We start from the raw sequence: 5162 nt of genomic DNA on the forward strand, positions 1-5162 counted from the left end.
TTATATACGCGCGCTCTAAGGGGTGCCCCCCTCTCGGTCCCAACCGAAAATACCCATGCCCCCTGACCGGATGACTGGCTTTAATCCAGGGCCATGGGACCATCATCAGGCCTCTCCTTTTGGTGTGTACCAGGAAAGCGGTTTGCAACTTACTAAGCCATATTCCTTGCGGAAAACATGTGGTAGTACAGGGAAGGAAAAGGGAGGAATTGGATCGATACGGTTTGACACTGTAGTCATATAGTCTGGCATAAGACTGGCATGCTACAACACTGCCATCTTACCCATCCTCATGCCAACACATGTCCATTCATACTCACATCCATCCACTTATGGATCATCGAACTCACTTACCTCAACAATGCATGGAAATAACGTTCATCGGTATGCTCAACAACATGTCATGAGACTAACTAAATGCAGAACATGCCAAGACACTCGTCATATCAAAAGTTCAAACATGCTTGCCTGGTTCGGAGTAGTCGGAGCATAGCTCGGTGAAGTTTGCGGTCCCGTCACCTCCTTCGGTATCTACGGTATAAAAAGAATATACGCGCTATCGTGAATACCATGAGGTGCACAAAAATTATACCAATTTTTTTTCAAATAAATATGATAAAAAACTAGACAAAAATCTGAAGAGGACAGAAAAAGAATCACTCAAAAATACTATTCTGCTTAAAAGTTATAAAGGTTTTTGTCCAGCGACTCATCTGTAATGAAACAGAAAGTTTCCAGGGGTTAGCTTATAAAAACAGAAAACGTTCCTGTCTTGAATACGCCAGCCCAGAGGGGAAAGCGTATTTTGCCCGAAGGCGTTTTCAGAAAACGATTCGTTTAAAAAGACCTGAGAGGCTAACGGGCGGGTCCCACTCGTCAGGTTTAAACTTTCAAACGGGGGACGAAGCTCGTCGGCGCCCGAGAGCCGCGGTGGTCGCCGGCGGCGATCCACGGCGAGGCAGGGGGATCGGAGGGTACCTCCGTGTTCAGGGCACCTTTCCGCGTCGGTTGGTGGTGGTGGTGGTCGCCGGCGAGTACCACGTCGACGGCGAGCCTTGCTCCGGCGGACGGCGGTTCGGGTGATCGAGGGCCTCATCGGAGAGAGCTGCAGAGATCAAATTGAGGAGGGGGTTAGGCTTCTGGTAGCTAGAGGGAGTAACTGACGGGGTTTGGGCGCCGGAGACGGCCTCACCGGAGCGAATCGAGGTGGAGGCCGAGGCGGATCGGGGCGGCCGGAGTTGGGGGAGGAGACCTCCTCGAGGTCCTCCTAGTGGCCTGGCGGGGCTTTGGTGAGGTGTAGTGCTGGTGCGTGCTCGAGGGTGAGCTCGGGAGCCCTTTTTATAGGCGGTCCGAGGCGGTGGCCGTGAACGGGGATCTCCGGTGAAAGTTACGGCGGCGCAGAGCTTGGTCGGGGGTGATTAGGGAGTTGGGCGTCGTCGTGGAGGTCCACCGGTTCCATTTAGGTGCTAACCAGGCTAGGATTCGGTGCTTTGGGCGAGCTCGACAGAACGGGGCGGCGCGGGCCCGTCGGCGGTAGGGAGCACGTTCTGTGCTTGCCGGGCCATGGCGACGGTACCACGGGCGTGCGCTGCCATGCATGAGCCACGCATAGAGCTAGGGAGCAAAGGGCGGAGCGGAACAGCGTTATGCCGCCGTTCTTCTACTTGTCGGCCGCTACGGTGGTTCGGCCGCCGCAAGACACGCCGGCGCGGGCGGCTCAGGGCGCCACCGACGCCAGGAAGACGCCAAGCGCGCGTGCGGGGGTGCTCCAGACAGGAGGAAGAGGCGGCGAGGAACGTGCCAAGGGCACTGTGGGCATGTGACTGAACTTCTGACGAAGATCGACACTGAACTCTGAATTTTTCTGAATATGAACAGCAACAATGCACGCCAAGTGTTCAACAGAATGAATTTGGCCTCTGGGGATTTTTCCTTGAGCTGATTTTTGGTGGAGTGGCTACTCATTGCTCCAGTAGGCTGCCTGAATTTTTGTGGAATTTTTGGAGAAGTGTAGATATGAATTTCACCAAATTTGGCAAATCTGGTCCAAACTTGCAGAGACTGAAATTTGAAAAATTTGAAAAGAGGAGGAGTAGATCAAGATGGTTCTGGGTTGTGGGTACAAAGGACTATCCAGGAGAGTTGGTTTGAGGTCAAAACTCAAATGAAAAAGGGTACTTGCTTTGAAAATCTCTCAGGCTCCAAATAATTTGCAGAAATGATTTGAGGGGAAAAATAATTTGAAATAAAATCCAAAACTTGCTTGGATGAGTTGGGACAGAGAACTTAGGTTGATTACAAGGAGGAGGGGAGGTTATGGAGGGGTTTTACCATATGGGCAAAATACAAAGTCATGGGTGGTTTCCAAGATATGAAAATCCCAAATTTTCATAGAGTTTCTTTTTAAAAGAAAAAGATTAAACTCCCAAAATAATTTGAGAGGGAACCAACAGAGAAGAAGTTTCAAAAGATCAAACACCATAGTTTGAAGAAAAATAAAATCCTTGCCAAAGAAAAGGAAGTCTTTAAGAGGAAGGATTTCTGGAAAAGAAATTTTAAATGCCCTCTTTTTAAAAAAAATCCAACAAAGTTTTTGATGAAGACCAATTAAAATTTTTGGAGTGTCACAAAACTACTCCATCTCACATGATGATCGGACATGGTTTAGTTATTATGGATCACGTGATCACTTAGATGATTAGAGGGATGTCTATCTAATTGGGAGTTCTTAAGTAATATGATTAATTGAACTTTAATTTATCATGAACTTAGTACCCGATAGTATTCTGCATGTCTATGTTGTTGTAGATAAATGGCCCGTGCTGTTGTTCCGTTGAATTTTAATGCGTTTCTAGAGAAAGCTATGTTGAAAGATGATGGTAGCAATTACACGGACTGGGTCCGTTGTTGGTGTCAAAACCGGCGGATCTCGGGTAGGGAGTTCCGAACTGTGCGTCTAAGGCGGATGGTAACAGGAGGCAGGGGATACGATGTTTACCCAGGTTCGGGCCCAATTGATGGAGGTAATACCCTACGTCCTGCTTGATTGTTCTTGATGATATGAGTACTACAAGAGTAGATCTACCACGAGATCAGAGAGGCTAAACCCTAGAAGCTAGCCTATGGTATGATTGTATGTTGTCCTACGGACTAAAACCCTCCGGTTTATATAGACACCGGAGGGGGGCTAGGGTTACACAAGGTCAGTTACAAAGGAGAAAAATATACATATCCGTATTACCTAGCTTGCCTTCCACGCCAAGTAGAGTCCCATCCGGACACGGGACGAAGTCTTCAATCTTGTATCTTCATAGTCCAACAGTCCAGCCAAAGGATATAGTCCGGATGTCCGGAGACCCCATAATCCAGGACTCCCTCAGTAGCCCCTGAACCAGGCTTCAATGACGATGAGTCTGGCGCGCATTATTGTCTTCGGCATTGCAAGGCGGGTTCCTCCTCCGAATACACCATGGAAGAGTTTTGAATACAAGGATAGTGTCCGACCCTGCAAAATAAGTTCCACATACCACCGTAGAGAGAACAATATTTCCACAAATCTAATCTGCTGACACGTTTTGACAGCATGACATCATGCCACGGCCCGATCATTATTCGAACCGTTCTTTAACCAGCCCTGCACATAACGCGAGGTGGTTTCTTGACACGTCTTGTCGAAGCAGAGATCGTGTTCCCCTTATCACGGGATTCTCATCAATACAAATGTGGGTAACCCAACCGTGCCTGTTGGTATGACTCCTAGATCTTAGGTAAGTCTCAAACGGCCACGAGGAGGATGCCTGATATTCACCCTCTTTATAAAGGGACGAGGCTTTTTCTCCCCCCCCCCCCCGCGCTCAATCGAATCCCTTCCCCGCCTCGAGTTCTAACACCCAAAGCCCAGGTCAGGTGCTTCGGACCTACAATCATGTCCGGATCTAGCCTTCAAGGCCGGTGGATGCCTTCCTCCGTCATGGAGGAGGACATCAAAAAGTTGAGGGAGGCCAGATATCTGACCGCCGAAATTTCGCATAGGCTACCCGCCCGAGGGCAGATCGTCCCTACTCCCGAACCCAACGAAAGCGTTGTGTTCATCTCCCACTTCCTCTGAGGGCTAGGCCTCGCTCTGGATCCCTTTGTTAGGGGTCTTATGTACTATTACGGGCTAGATTTTCATGATCTGGCCTCGGATTCCCTTCTTCACATCTCATCATTCATTGTCGTATGTGGGGCCTTCCTCCGCATTGCCCCTCACTTCGGCCCGTGGCTCAAGACCTTCGATGTGAAGCCGAAGATGGTCGAGGGGCAGTACGCAGCGTGCGGAGGTGCTTTAATAAGCAAAATGGCTGACGCTCCATGGACAAAGGGTTCCTTTCCAGAGGTGTCCGGATTGTGGCAGCGGGAGTGGTTTTACATTACAGCCCCCCGAAGTGCCAAATGGGTAGCTGCCCCCACCTTTCGCTCGCCCCCACCACAACTGATGTCATGGATCAGCAGGGGGCTGAGCTGGGGTCCAGCCAAGGACGTGCCAGTATTGCAGAGCCATATCTGAGATCTCTTCGAGGGAGACCTTAGTCTGGTTATGGTAATGCAAGTTATGCTGGTTCGTCGAGACCAGCCTTGCAAACGCCGACCCCTCCGTATGTGGGAATTCAACCCGGAAGGACCACGCACTATTCAACATTTCCTCGGCATGACGCAAGAGGAGATGTACAAATTATTTTTCGGACCCAAAATAGAGTGTCCGGACACCACCGAGGACGTGGGCCTAAGCTGCAACCGCCCCGCTTCCCAAGTAAGCAATCCCATGGCCGAACACACTGTCGTTTTATTTATCATGACATCATTCTGAAGAATCGTTCTTTGACCAGGACTGGATAACAAAGGCAAAGATGATCCGGTGTTCGGCCCCCCTTCCTGAGGGCTTGGACAATCCGGTGCTGGAAAAGATGCTCGAGCCAGCACCTTGTCTAGTGCCCTCAAAGGAAGATGAAGGGGGGAGTAAAGAGGGCGAAAGCGGGCCTCCTTCGCTGCCTATTCCAACCAAGGGAATGAGCGCCTACGCGAGGGAGGATAACACAGGGGAAGAATCTAACGTTCTATCTCCCCGGGGAAGGAAGAGGACTACCTCTGAAGATCCAGAAACTAAGGTTTCCAAACGGGAG

The sequence above is a fragment of the Triticum urartu genome, chromosome 3A (assembly GCF_056163025.1).
Source record: "Triticum urartu cultivar PI428250 chromosome 3A, HENAU_Tu73, whole genome shotgun sequence".
Lineage (NCBI taxonomy): Eukaryota > Viridiplantae > Streptophyta > Magnoliopsida > Poales > Poaceae > Triticum > Triticum urartu.